We start from the raw sequence: 15,881 nt of genomic DNA on the forward strand, positions 1-15,881 counted from the left end.
AAGAGCTCATGAAACATATGAATTGTTTGCACTGACATGAAGATGAAAAGGTCTGCTCTCATTGCAGAAATATTTTCTGAAAAGAAAGTGTGGAGCAAAAGCCTTCTTCCTCCAGCTTCTCCTCTGCCTCCACGTTCCTGGATCCTTTGTAAAGGGATTTCTTCTGTAAGAAAGTTGTGAGTGGTGGTGAATTTTCCTGATGAGGATGAAAGAGGGTAAAGGGTTCCTTGCTTGACAGACCTGGAAAAGCTGACCTAGAACTTCCTTGTGTCAGTCAGGGCTCTCCTTCATGTCTCCCTCTACCCTGCAACGTTGGTGGCTCAACATCTGATACAAGATTGGCTGTGAGGTCATGAGATCTTTGCAACCCAACGGATGGGAAACTTGGCACCTCACTTACAGCATGGTTTCTCTTTTCTTAGGGCATGACTGATGCAGGGCCAGGACAGAGGCACTCATTAATAGTTTTAATAGTACTTCATGATGAATATGAGTTATGATCAACATATTTTCAATTATTCAGAAAAATCCTGGGAACTTTATTTTCAGATGGGGGCCCAAATCTCAGAGATGAAATGTTAGGGTCAAGACTTGGGGCCTACCTCCTTCTCATCCTGTATCTCATACTTGACTCATGTCACAGCTGCCTGTCTTCGAGGCAATTCCTTGTAAATATATCAATTAAACCTTGTTTCTGGGAACCATCTTCTGAGGACTTGAGCCCGTAGATAAAAGAACTTATTATAAAGGGATTTGACCTCTAACTCCAACCCTTCTTACAACCATTTACTGAACATACACTGTATACCACGCATCATTGTGCTAAGCAGTTTGTAGTCTCCATCTATGTAAACTTCACTGCAATGATAGGTATGTGTGTATGTATATGTGGTTGTGTGTGAGTGTTACTTGCTTGACCTCATATACTAGTAATTGATTGGGTCAGATCGCTACCATTCTAGCCAAGGAGTGTCTAATTCTAAAGCTGCTATTATCTACTTTAATATTCCTTTTTCTAGACTTTTGTTCCTATCTTTGAAGTGCTAACAAAGTGATTTTCAAACAAGCTTTCATTTAAAAAATTTCCAAGTTCTTTCCTACATGTTTGTTCTGTCACAGACATAAAAGGAAAAGAACAAAAACTATGATCCCCCAAAGGACTCTCAAATTTGGAATTAATTTTACTAGTCAACCAAGAACTATCATTTGTGAATGCATTTTTAGGATCATGTTTATAATTTTGCTGTAAGTCAAAAACATCTGTTTGTTTAAACAAAGGTATCCAGCCCTGGCCAGGTGGCTGGCTCAGTTGGTTGGAACATCGTCCCAATAGGTCAGGGTTGCAGGTTTGATCTCCAGTCAAGGCACCAAATATTTTTTAAAAAATAAAATAAGGTCTTCAAAGTTTAATTATTGATTTATTCAGTCTTTAAACACCTTTGTTTCTAAACAGCATGAGTACTGCTCATCTCCAACAATGTTAGTCTTTCTAGGGCTTACCTTTAATAAAGACTCTACCACAGTTTCTCAATTAGATGTGACTAGCCCAGTTTTTTATCTTTGGATGAAATTTTCAGGATTGACATCTCAAGGAAGGCTCAAGTACTTTGCTTCAGGCATATATCCTCTCATCTTTCCATGAGGAAGGCCCAGAGTTGATTTTCCTGAAGGTTTGAGGTGAGGAAGAACAGTCATAGTGAAGAGAGATGGCCTGGGGCAGGAATTGGAATTGGCACAGCCCCTGACAGGGAAGATCCAGAATAGAGCCCCTGTGTACTCACCTGCTCCACGTAGTTAGTTAGCAAATATTTACTGAGCATCCACAATGCTTGCATGCTAGCTGTACAGGGACTCTGGCACATGGGAACTCATATCAGTTTCCTCTTCCTACACAAAATGCCTGCAAAGTATAAAAGGTCAGTGCCCAACTTGAAGTTCTTATTACAGATCCTGATCTGCAGGTTGGGGACCATTAATTTTTTTCTTTCTTAAGCTCACCTATTTTGAGATTTTACCATTTGCCTGGTGGTATGCTGAATATATGTGTGTGTGTGTGTGTGTGTGTGTGTGTGTGTGTGTGTGTGTATATATATATATATATATATATATATATATATATATATCAGAAAGGGAGGGAGAGGGAGATAGAAACATCAATGATGAGAGAGAATCATTGATCTGCTGCCTCCTGCAGGCCCCCTACTGGGGAATGAGTCTGTAAGTCAGGCATGTGCCCTTAACCAGAATCGAACCTGGGATCTTTCAGTCCACTGGCCAACACTCTATTCACTGAGCCAAACCGGCTAGGGCTGCTAAATATTTTTATATTCATCATCTAAGACTCTGATTCCTTGTCTGTGAAATAGAAGCAATAATAGTAGCTATCTTGTGGAGTAACATTAAATGAGATGTTGATGATGATAATGGCCATGATTTGTTGAGAGTGAACCCTGTGCTAGGCACCACCATTAGCACAACAATTATTTCATTCAACCCTTATAAAAACCATGAGGTGGGTACTCTTATTAGCCACATTTCACAGATTGAGGCTCAGACTGGTTAAGTTAATTGCCAGGCTCACAAGGAAAATAAGTGACAGACTTTGGACTCTAATCTAGGTTGATCAAAGGTTAAAGCTATGTGCTCAACCACTGATCCATGGAGTCTTCCTAATAAAAGTGGGAGAAGATTTTAATGTACTGTTTGGTAATGGTTGCCCTATGTTGGTTACTTCTAATCCATTAATCCATTTTGCAACACTATAAATAAACAGTTTAAAAATTAAAAACTTCCCTGCTAAATCAAATTAGATAGATTTATTCTTGACCAAACAAATAGAAACACAGGGTTATCCTTTGAGGGATTGGAAGCTAAAGTGAGTACATTTCCACTGCATGCTCCCTTTTTGCTTTTTTTTTTTTTCTGGTCAAAAATGGGCTTTGGTGACTTCTGGGAGCAATCTTGAAGGAGAAAAATTCACCAAAGGGCAACACATAGTCTGAACTGAAAGTGAGAAAGGTGGAAAGTGGGAAGAAAATTAATATTTATTAATCTCTTCCATATGTCAGTCATCGTAAGTATGTTATTCACTTATTGTGCTCAGCAAAATTTTTTGAGCACCTACTGTGTGCCTGGAAATGTGCTGATGATGAGCTATCATATTTTTACCACACATGGCAAATGAGTACACAGAGCCTCAAAGAAGTTAAGAAATTTGCCCAAGGTCACATGATCGGTTGTTGACAAAACCTAGTTTCAACTTGTGATCGGCCTGCTTTCAGTCTGTGCTACTTTTAATTTTTATTTTGAGAATGCATTTATTAAAGCTGGGGACAGTGAAACAAAGGAAGGGCTTAGTATAGAAGAAGCAACAGGAGAGAGGCTAGGCAGTAGAAACATTATGGGAAAGAAGTGAGCCATGCAGGGCAGCATGCACTCATTGAGAAGTAAAGGTCACAGTGACAGAAGTGAGCCAAGATGGGGCTGCTGTTAGCCCATTGGAAAGTCAGAGAAAAGGGGACCTTGGAAACAGGTTCAGGGGGTTAGCCTGGAATGAGCTGCTGCTGCCTACTGCTCTCCTGATTGCAAGTTTCCTCAGAACCCTTAGAGCTTAGAAGAAGGAAAGCAGAGATACACACCCAAGAAAGGGGGGAGAAAGGTATGGGTGTGCTTGATCCCCAGCCCCAGTCAGGATCATACAGGAGGCAACCAATCAATGTGTCTCTCATATCGATGTTTCTCTCTGTCTCTCACCTTCTTTTCCACTTTCTCTAAGAAAAAAATAATTCAGTGGAAAAATATCTTCTGGTGAGGATTAACAAACAAACAAACAAACAAACAAACAAAACCAATTAGAAAAGTAACACATGCAAAATAAAAAAGCATTGGATTGTCCCAATTTGTATCAGAATTCAAACTCAGACATATCTAACTGCAAACCAATGCTCTTTGCACTGTTCCAAGGTATCTAGGATTAAAGATATGATTTTAGGGATAAAAAAATTATCTTACATCATGCAGGGAAGCAAACTGCCCACAACATTTGCAAAGCACTAGGAATTATTCCCTGAGCTACTGTATCATCAGTTTAGTTTAAATATAACAATTCCCAGAGGAACCCATTATAATTCACAGCTGTCTACATTCTAAATTGACTAGGGTCCCCCACTTTACAGAAAAAAATCTCTTCTCTTTCTCCTTGTCATTTCTCTGCAACTTCTTTGGTAAATCATGTCAAACTGTATTAAGATTGTTGACACTGAAAATAGTCATATTCAAATGTTACACAAAATGCCTCCACAAAATGTTAACATCTCCATTAAATATACTGACTATTAAATTGGACTGGGATTGTGAACACATAATTAAATATTTTGGAAGAGTAATGGGCTGTTGGAATAAAAACAAACACTTGATTATTTAGAACTGGATCTTATAGAGTATCTGCTAAAGTAGACTCTATATCATTGCCTATCTTGGATAAATCATGTATTTATATTTCACTCAGTCCTAATCAACGTGCTAGCTTCCTTCCATATGCATTAGTATTTTATTCTCAGTCTTTTCATTGGATAAATGCTTTCATTAGTGTAACCAGCTAGTGTTTGCTGAGTCTAGCAAGGTAATTGATTGCATGGCTGTTTAGTCTTTTGTTCCCAAAGCTAATTATACACTTCATGTACTAAGTCCTTAATGAAGACAGTTATAAAAAAACACTAAGCCAAAACCAAAAATATGAACAATAATATATAACCATAAACAAATGAACATTAATTCCTCAAATATTGAATTATGGAGTAAAGGTAGAGAAATGACATAACAGTTCTTCAGAAAAATAACAGAAATACAGGTTTCAAGTTTCTCAAATTTGGACAAGGATAAAGACGGAACTTTGGTGTCAGATCAGGTTAAAAAAGAAAAAAAGAGGGAATTATAAACCCCAATAGGCTATGATAATCTTTGCAAACACCTAGTAATGGTGCAAGAAAAGAAAATAGACCAATGGAATAGAACACAAAGACCAGAAACAAACTGCCACAGGGACACCTGATTAATAGCAAAGGTAGCATTTCAAAACAGACAGTGGAAATAGGACAGTCTTTCAGTAAGTGATGCTGGGTCATTAGATGTCCATCTTATCTCATATAATAAAAGCCTAATATGCTAAGTGTCCGGTCAACCTGTTGGCTGTTCAATCAATCAAAGTGTAATATTCTAATGATATGCTAAGGCTGCTCAACAGCTCACGATGACATGCACTGACCAACAGGGGGCAGTCGACCGGTCAACCAGTTGCTATGACGTACACTGACCACCAGGGGGCAGATGCTCCGACCAGTAGGTTAGCTTGCTGCTGGGATCCAGCTGATCAGGACTGAGTGAGATGAGCCGGACATGCCCTGGAGCCCTCCCACAGTCCTTCCCTGGCTGGCCAACCTCTCGCATCCCTCACTGGCCCCAATTGTGCACTGGTGGGGTACCTCGGCCTGGCCTGTGCCCTCTTGCAATCTGGGACCCCTCGGGGGATGTCAGAGAGCCAGTTTAGGCCCGATCCCGCAGGCCAGGCCGAGGGACCCCACTGGTGCACAAATTCGTGCACCGGGCCTCTAGTATGCTATAAAAAGGAAAGATAACATACAAAGTTCAACACCAGGTAGATTATAGCCTTAAATATGAAAATCAGGACAATACAACTTCTGGGAGATTATGTAGGAGAGTATCTAAATAGAACTCAAAAAGCACAATACAAGCACAAGACCAAACAGTTGATTATATTTAAAGGAAGAATTTCTATTTATCCAGTGATAGCATTAAGAAATGAAAACGCAAAGCACAGATTGAGAGACGATATGTGCAATATCCAGTACATAAGGAAAACACCTACAAATCAATAACAGAAAGTTAAATAAGCCAATTTTACTAATGGGCAAAAATCTTCAACAGGCTTGCCCTAGCTGGTTTGGTTCAGTGGCTAGAGCATAGGCCTGCAGACTGAACAGTCCCAGGTTCGATTCCAGTCAAGGGTACATGCCTGGATTTCAGGCTCAATCCCCAGTAGGGGGTGTGCAGAAGGCAGCCAATCAATGATTCTCTCATCATTGATATTTCTCTCTCTCTCTCCCTCTCCCTTCTTCACTGAAATAAATAAAAATAAAAAATTTCAACAGGCACCTCACAAAAGAGGATATCTAAAAGGCCAATAAACATTAGTATTCAGAGAAATGTAAATTAAAACCACAATGATATGCCACAACACACCCACTGAAATGGTAAGTATTAAAAAAAAAAAAAAAAAAAAGAAGGAAAAGGATGTGGAGCAACAGCACTCATACACTGCTGATGAGAATATAAATTGGTTCAACCAATGGGGAAAACTCTTTAGTATTAGCTATGCAAGTAAATTGCATATACCAATACACATCAATTCTGCTCCTAGGAATATACCCAATAGAAATGTATGCACATTGCCCTGACCGGTTTGGCTCAGTGGATAGAGCGTCGGCCTACAGACTGAAGAAATGTATGCACATGTACATCAAAAGATGTACCCACGCACATTCTTATGTATAAACATTCAGGTTGGTGATTACCTTTTGATGGGAGGGAGGGCGCACAAGGAGCTTTGGGGATTCCAGCAGTGTTCTATTTCTTGATATTGGTGGTGGTTACGTGGGTGTTTGCTTTGTGATCATTTATTGAGTTACATATTTTGTTTTGTGAACTTTTCTGTATATGCATTATATTTCATAATTTGAAAAATATTTTTTTAAAAACCCTCTCTCTGGAGAGAAAGCGAACGTGGCAAGATGTCAACAATTTCTGCAACTAGGTGAAGGGTATACATACGGGTGTCATACTATTCTTTCAATTTTTCTGTAAGTTTAAACATTTTTTAAAAGTTGAATGAAAAACTCTCTTTGATCTACCTTCTCAGGTGGCCACTTCATCCCATTACCATATGCCAAAACTTCTTGAAAGTGTCTATATTTAGAGTCTCTAGTTCCTTTCCTCCAACCATCTCCTGAACATATCCCTGCCGGGTTTTGCTTCCACTACAGAAGTAAAATTGTTCTTCTCAAGGTCACCAATGATGCCCACATTGCAAAATCCAATGATCGTGTCTCAGTCCTCAACTGTATTCAATATCTGTAGCATTTTACACTCTTGAGCACTCTCCTCCCTGAAACATTTTCCAGTTTTAAGGACACTTGCCTGATTTTCCTCTTATTCTTTCAGATGCTTCTCACCATTCTCCTTTCATGGTGCTCTTAACTTCTCTGACCTCTAATTATTGGAGTGGCCCAGGGCAAGCCCTAGAGAGCACATGGGCACTTTAAATCTTTACTTAAATCTAGTTTTTTCAGTGAGGCCTTATCTGGCCACTCTTATCTAAAATTGTAACCCAACATTTCTTAGCTCTTTTTCTTAGTTTGCTAAAGTATTCCCCTTAGCACAATCTAAAAAATGTTATTTTACTTATTTTGTTTACTGCCTGTCTTCCCTGCTAGAATATAACTTTCAAAAGTTACTGCTACATGCCCAGAACCTAGAACAGTGCCTAACATATATTAGGCATTCAATCAGTGTTGACTACTGAATGAATTGCACTTAAAGTAAAATCCATTCTCCAAGTTTACAAAACCCTGCTTAATTTGTCTTCTGCCAGCCTCTCCCCTCCCATTTCATACCCGTTTCATTTCTCTAAACTCACCAAGCCCTTCCCCCACTCAGAGGCCTTTGCACTTACTTCTCCATCTGCCTAGAAAGAATTTTCCTGGCTCTTCGCATAATTGGCACCTCGGGGCTCAATTTAAATATTCCCTCCTCTGAAAAGCCCCACTCTGACCACTCTGATTGCCTCCCATCCTACCTAATTACTCTTTTACACATTCCCCTGTTTAGTGCCCTCATTTTTTATTTGTTTGTGTGGGGTTTTGGGGGTTTATTTACCATGGTAAGATGTAAACTTCATGAGGATAGGGGTTTAGTCTGTCAGTCTTTCTCATTGCTATTTCCCCAGATCTGGCACATAAATGGTGGTCAATAAATGTTTACTGAGTGAACAAGTGAATACACAATTAAGTAAATAAATGAAAACAACAACTTTCTCAATGTTTAGAGCAGGATTCAAATAGACACAAAGAAGCAATGCCATCACTATCCAGAAGAGGACAAAGGACATTTGTCCTGATGCATCAAGAGCCCAAGAACGACATACTCAGCATTCCTTTAGAGTCAACTTCCTTACAAGATCCTTTTTCCCTCCGCACAGTCTGACCAGTTGCTGAGGGATAAAGAGCCAATAGTCCACCTGCACCAAATGGGCTCCTTTTGATGTACTAAGCAGAGAAGGCCTGAAATGCTTGGTTATGGACAATTAAGGATGACTAGCCTTTGTAGTCTGTGCTTGAAACAACAGTGGCTATGTGGGAAGAGGAGTGGGAGGGTGGCTTCCTGGTTGGGGGCAAAGTACACTGTGTGTTCCACCCACTTCTGCATTTTATTATTATATGTTAGAGAACAGGTTTTATAGCAAATTAAGGTCAGATTTAAAAGGAAAATGAAATTACAAAGGAGTTTTTTTAAAAAAGTAACTTGGCCTGGAGAAGTTGAAGGGCCAGAGAGCCAGATCATTTTCATGAGGAGGGCCAGGTACTGCATATAAATGACAACACTGAGTCTTCATAGTAAGTCTTCATGGTGAGCTATCATTCCCATTTAACAGATGAAGAAATGGAGGTTTCGAATTATGAAGGATTTGTTCAAGTTTACATAGATTGAAACCTCAAATCCCTCTGATACCAAAGCTCTTCCCTTTCTCTTTTCTTTCCTTTTTTTTAAAAAAATATATTTATTGATTTTTTACAGAGAGGAAGGGAGATAGAGAGTTAGAAACATCGATGAGAGAGAAACATCAATCAGCTGCCTCCTGCACATCTCCTACTGGGGATATGCCCGCAACCAAGGTACATGCCCTTGACTGGAATCGAACCTGGGACCTTTCAGTCCGCAGGCCGACGCTCTATCCACTGAGCCAAACCAGTTTTGGCATTCCCTTTCTCTTTTCTTTGTTAATCCTCACCCGAGGGTAATTTTCCATTGATTTTTTTAGGAAGAGTGGAAGAGAGAGGGAAAGACAGAGAGAAACATCAATGTGAGAGAAACACATCAATTGGTAGCCTCCTGCACAGGCCCTAACCAGGGCCCAGGCCAGGAAGGAGCCTGCAACAAAGGTATGTGCCCTTAACAGGAATCAAACCTGGGACCCTTTGGTCCACAGGCTGACGCTCTATCCACTGAGCCAATCCGACCAGGGTAAAAGCTCATACTTTTCCCATGATACCTGGTAGTTTCCCCCGTCTTCCTCCAAAAGAACAGTCTTGGATCCCAAAGCTGTGCTGCCTGAGATGATCACCAGAGCCTTCCCTGTGCAGTGCTACCTTGTGGTGTATTTCTTTCCATTCTCAGTGACTAGCATACTGCTACGTAGCCAGCTCTTCAGCAAAGTTCTATCGAGTAAAAAAATAAAAGAATGAACAAGGGAGATGTCTTAAACAATATAGCTTATCTTATAAATTACATGCTGAGAACCAAAACAACTTAGCCAGCTCCTGAGTGTCCTTCCCGCCACTGTAGTCCTCCAGGGGAAAAGGCTGCAGTCAGTCTGGTGTTGACTTTCTCTGCCCTGACCCGGGCGATACTCTGTTTGTAAAGCTGCAGGATTATCTTCTTGTGGTGTAGTAGTTGCCAATAATGATAGCTAGCACATATTGAGCAAATACTCTGTGCTAGGCACTGTGCTAAGTAAGCTCTTTTCACGTTTTACTTTATTGAATCCTCAAACGCCTGAGAGAGAGAGAAGTCAATCTATTATCTCACTTCACAGGCCAGGAAAAGGAGATTTTGGCTTGTCTACAAAAATCAGCTGCCAACTTGTGAAGCAAACACTGCAAAGTCCCTTCTTTTCTCTCTCCATCCCTTCTCTTCTTAAGATGTAAAATATAATGCCTACAGAAACTCAGTTGTTTGAGAATAGAGGCATCAGGAAAAGATTTGCCTAGTCAAAAGATTCAAGAATCCATAAGACACTGCATTTGTCCTGATAAATGCGGTAGGACAGGGCTGTTCTCAAAAATATATTGTTTCTCTAGAAGAGACTGCATTACATTGATGTCGAAAGCGCTGGGGTCGAGTCCATGACAGACTGTGGGTCTTTGGTTGCCATTACCCTGGAGGAGCCTCAGCTTTCTCACATATGAAGTGGGAATAATACAAATCCTTTCCTGATGGGCTTGTACTAAGGGTCAAATGAAGGAATGTGATTTGAATAGACTGAACCTGTCTGCAAACGATGACTATTCTCCTGTTTGGAGATGAGTTGGGCTTCCCCAGGACTTTCAAAGATCAGGGTCTACCATGCAACCCCAGGTAAGTGTTCCTGGCCATAAGAGCTGGTGACAGTGAGCTCTTGTCCAAGATTACACACAACAGTGCAAAGAAGGCTTCTGAGACACTGGGACTTGGGAATCCAGGTCGAGTGCTATATCCAGAGCAGTAAGCAGGGTGAAGGAGTGTGTCTGAACGTGGGCTTTTTCTCCATTTATTTATGTCTTTTCTGATGTCTATGAATAAAGTTTTAGTCTTCTTCCTAGAGATAGCCTCATCTTTTGTTATTCCTGGGTATTTGATATTTTTAATGCTATTAAAAGTTATCTATTTCAGACAATTTAAAAATTATTTGTAGCTGGTATATAAAAATGCAATTGATTTTTATATATTAGTCTTGTATTCAGTAAACTTTCTAAGCTCTTATTAAGTCAATTCACTTATAGTTGTTTTTGGATTTTCTTTCTTCCTTTCCAATCCTTAATACCTTTTATTTATGAATTTTTCTTGCTTTACTGAGCTGTCTAGTACCTCCAGGGCAATGGTAAGTAAAGGAAGTCTTATTTTTTATTTCAAAGAGAAATTTTCATCTTTTAACCATTTAGTATGATATACTTCTAAAAGTTATCCTTTATCAACTTAAAAAAGCTCTTGCTTCCTTAAATATAAGGTTTTTAGATATCCTTTATCAGTTTTCAACGTTCTATTTACAATTTGCCAAGAGTTTTGTTTTTATGGGTGGATGTTGAATTTTATAAAAAAATGTTTTCTGCATCTCTGAAATGGTTACATGTGTTTATCCCATCAATCAGTTAAGGTACAAATTACATTTCTGACTTTTAAAAATACTAAACCAGCCAAAACCGGTTTGGCTCAGTGGATAGAGAGGTCCCAGGTTCGATTCCGGTCAAGGGCATGTACCTGGGTTGCGGGCACATCCCCAGTGGGAGATGTGCAGGCGGCGGCTGATCGATGTTTCTCTCTCATCGATGTTTCTAACTCTCTATCTCTCTCCCTTCTTCTCTGTAAAAAATCAATAAAATATATTTAAAAAAAAAATACTAAACCAATCTTATATTCCTGATGTAAATACATGTTTATGTCTATTTTAGATTTAGCTCAGCAGTATTTTACTAAGATTTTTGTATCCATATTCACAAGTCAGATCAAAGTGGGTTTTCTCAGCAATCTCACAAAGTGGTTTACCATCTCCATTTTACTTGTGATTCCTAACAAGTGGAATAACTGACCAATGTTATTCCAGGACTTGAAATCAGGTGTATCTGAACACCTGTTTGTTTCCTTTAAGCAAGGAACATTTATCAAGGTTTCAAAACGAATTACCCAGCTCCTGAATGTTTTGGAAACATGACTGAGGGGAGGAGCATGATAAGGGTAATAGCAGGAAATAGTCTTGGGAGGCTGTGCTAATATTCTGATTCACCAAAGTCAAGAAGAAATAATTTACCTGTATTTGAGGAGAAAATGGGAAGCCAAGAGCTAAGTAGCTACTCATGTAATTCTATAGGAATCAATCTTACAAATAAGAATGAAAGAGAAAGAGAGGAGAACATAAAGAGTGTCCCAAAATTCACGCAAGAAGTAATTTTGATAGAAAACACAGGTTTATAATTAAAAATTGTAAATTTTTTATTGATTCATAAAGTATACAGTATAGGGTTATGTATGGAATAGGATATCGGGTAAATGGATTATCATGTCACGATAGTGAGCACCATTAACTGTTATTGCCTGAGCAGCCGCATTTTCAAAGAAGTTTCGATGATGCCTCCAGCCCCATATATGCACCAAACAGTGACACGTTGTGGATACATTTGTTTTTCAACAATCACTCGTGGATTTTCTGAACCCCAAATGCGACTATTTTGTCGATTAACCAAGCCATCAAGATGAAAATGAGCCTCATCGCTGAAGATGATTTTGTTCGAAAAATCAGCATCTACTTGTTGTTGTTCCATAATCCATTCAACAAACACTATTCGCTGTGCGTGGTCAGTAGGCTTCAGTTCTTGAGTCAATTGAACTTTGTAAGCATGAAGATGCAAATCTTTCATGAGAATACTCTGTAGAGATCTTCTCGAAATGTCCAATTCTTGACAATGGTGCTGAATTGATGTCCTTGGACTCTCAGCAACACTCTCATGAACTGCTTGGATGTTTTGTGTTGTATGACTTGATGAAGGACGGCCAGAGTGTTTAAGATCACTAATTGATCCAGTCTCCCTAAATTTTTTATTAATCTCTTCACCGCTGATGAAGTTAAATCACTATTCCGACCATATTTTGCACGAAAATTGCGAAATGTAGCTGCCAAACCTTCATTATTTTTAAAATATTGCTCAACAATGAAAACGCATTGTTCTTTCCTGTAGTGCTCCATTTTTAATAACCCTGAACTGTCAGCTGTCATGCTATCTTTTTTTTCGTTGGCAACACTTTACGGCACAAATGGCATAAAATTCAAATCTTTCGTGAATTTTGGGACACCCAGGCGAGGGAAGCCTGGGTCCTGGGTGCCAGAGGGAAGCTGGTGCTGGCAGCTGGGGGAAGGAAGGCCTACTCTTGCATGAATTTCATGCATCGGGCCTCTAGTACATATATAAAGCTTAATTTGTAAATTAGGAACAATAAGAGATTAACAATAACTAATCATAAAACAGAATTATTATAATACTAGAAGCCTAGTGCATGAAATTTGTGCATGGGGGGGTGTCCCTCAGCCGGGCCTGCACCCTCTCCAATCTGGGACTCCTCGGGGGATGTCTGACTGCCAGTTTAGGCCCGATCCCGCAGTCGGACATCCCTCTCACAATCCGGGACCGCTGGCTCTTAACCACTCACCTGCCTGCCTGCTCACCCCTTACCGCCTCTGCCTACTGGCCTGATCACCACCAACTGCCCTCTCCTGCCGGCCTGATCTCCCCCTAACTGTTCTCCCCTGCTGGCCTGATTTCTCCCCTAACTGCTTGCTCCCCTGCCAGCCTGATCGCCCTAACCACCTCTGCCTCGGCCCCTGCCACTATGGCTTTGTCCAGAAGGAAGTTGGATGTCTGGAAGATGTCCAGTTGACCTGGTCTAATTAGCATATTACCCTTTTATTAGTTTAGATACTGTTATAGTTATGTAATGGTCTCTCTCAAAATATCTATTGTACTGTACTCATTCTTCTTGTGATGATGTGAAATGATACAATGCCTACATGATGAGATAAAGTGAGGTAAATGACATGGGCATTATGACGTGTTAGGCTACTACAAGCGTTATTTGAACACAAGAACTGTGATAGTAGATCTGATAACCAACAGGCTATTAACCAACTAATGGGATGGGTATTATATACAGCATGACATGCTAGACAAAGGAATGTTTTACATCCCACGAGGAATGGAGCAGGAAGGAACAAGATTTTATCGTAGTACTTAGAAAAGCATGCAATTTAAAACTTATGAATTATTTTTTTCTGGAATTTTCCATTTAATATTTTCAGACCATGGTTGATGGCAGGTAACTGAAACCTTGAAATATGAAACACAAATAAGGGGGGACTACTGTCCTGACTTAGGCAAAGCCTTTCCACCGTTCTCCAGTTAAGAGTTCTGGCCTATGAACACAGTGACTAGTATCTGATGATCATGCAATGAGAGTTAGTTGCTATTATTATTAGGTCCAAAAGCCCAAGGAGGTTCAGATCATTCTGATGTAGAGAGACATCATTTATATAATAACCACCACTATTTCACCTCAAGTAAACAACATAATCTGTGGTCTCTCTGGAGACAGTTTTTTACAACCATAATATTTGCTGCAATTATAATGCTGGATCTAACAGGCAGTCACATTGACTTGAGAAATTCCAGAAAGCCTTTCTTCTAATCCCCCTTTCATTGCTACTTGAGAAAACTCAAAAGACCTCTCTTAACTCCTTCTCTACCCACAACAGCCCCTACCTCATTCCCACCTGAAGCCCCTCTATTATTAGCATTTATTCCTGTGAAGGGGACTACCTTAACCACCCCACCTCTACTCCCAATTCACCTTCCCTCCTCTGTGCTCCAAAGCACCTAGTATAAAACTCAAAAACAGCACTTTGAATGTACATACTTATGTGTCTGCCTGCCTGCTGAATAACATGTTCTGGTAGGGATAAAGGCTGTCTTATTCATAGGCTTTGGAATTAGTGCTGACGATATGATCTTAGGCATATAACTATACCTCTTTCAATCTAGGGTCTCATCTATAAAGTGGGAAAATATCTCATAAGGTTTCTGTGAACCTGAAATGGGATAATGTATTTTTAAAAATATTTGGTTCAGTCCACCTCAGGTAACTGGGGAGGCTGAGACACTGGGCCCTACAGGACACCTAGCACACAAAGCCACTCTATCAACACAGGGAAGCAGCCAAAATGCAGAGACAAAGAAACAGGTCACAAATGGCAGAAATGGAGGAAAGCAAATGACTGGATATAGAGTTCAAGGCCACGTTTATAAGGTTTTTCAAGAATTTTATGGAAACCGCTGATAAATTTAGTGAGTCCCTCAATAAGTATAGTGAGACCCTGGAGGACATGAAAAAGGACCAACTAGAAATTAAGCGTACACTGACTGAAATAAAGAATAATTTACAGAGATCCAACAGTAGACAAGAGGATCCCAAGAATCAAGTCAAAGATTTGAAATACAAAGAAACAAAAAATACCCAACCGAAAAAGAAAAAAGAAAAGAGATTCCAAAAATATGAAGATAGTGTAAGGAACCTCTGGGACAACTTCAAGCGTACCAACATCAGAATTATAGGGGTACCAGAAGAAGAGAGAGGGCAAGATATTGAAAACCTATTTGAAGAAATAATGACAGAAAACTTCCCCCACCTGGTGAAAGAAATGGACTTACAAGTCCAGGAAGCGCAGAGAACCCCAAACAAAAGGAATCCAAAGAGGACCACACCAAGACACATCATAATTAAAATGCCAAGAGCAAAAGACAAAGAGAGAATCTTAAAAGCAGCAAGAGAAAGACAGTCAGTTATCTACAAGGGAGTACCCATACGACTGTCAGCTGATTTCTCAACAGAAACCATGCAGGCCAGAAGAGAGTGGCAAGAAATATTCAAAGTGATGAATAGCAAGAACCTGCAACCAAGATTACTTTATCCAGCAAAGCTATCACTCAGAATAGAAGGTCAGATAAAGAGCTTCACGGATAAGAAAAAGCTAAAGGAGTTCATCACCACCAAACCAGCATTATATGAAATGCTGAAAGGTATTCTTTAAGAAGAGGAAGAAGAAAAAGGAACTCTTACCATTTGCCACAGCATGGATGGAACTGGAGAGTGGATAAATACCACATGATCTCACTCATTTGTGGAATATAATGAACAACATAAACTGATGAACAAGGACTGATCCAGAGACGGAGAGGCATTGATTGGACTGTCGGGCCTTGGAGGGAAGGTAGGGGAGGGTGGGGGTAAGG

Source organism: Myotis myotis, unplaced genomic scaffold (assembly GCF_014108235.1).
Source record: "Myotis myotis isolate mMyoMyo1 unplaced genomic scaffold, mMyoMyo1.p scaffold_m19_p_10, whole genome shotgun sequence".
Classification (NCBI taxonomy): domain Eukaryota; kingdom Metazoa; phylum Chordata; class Mammalia; order Chiroptera; family Vespertilionidae; genus Myotis; species Myotis myotis.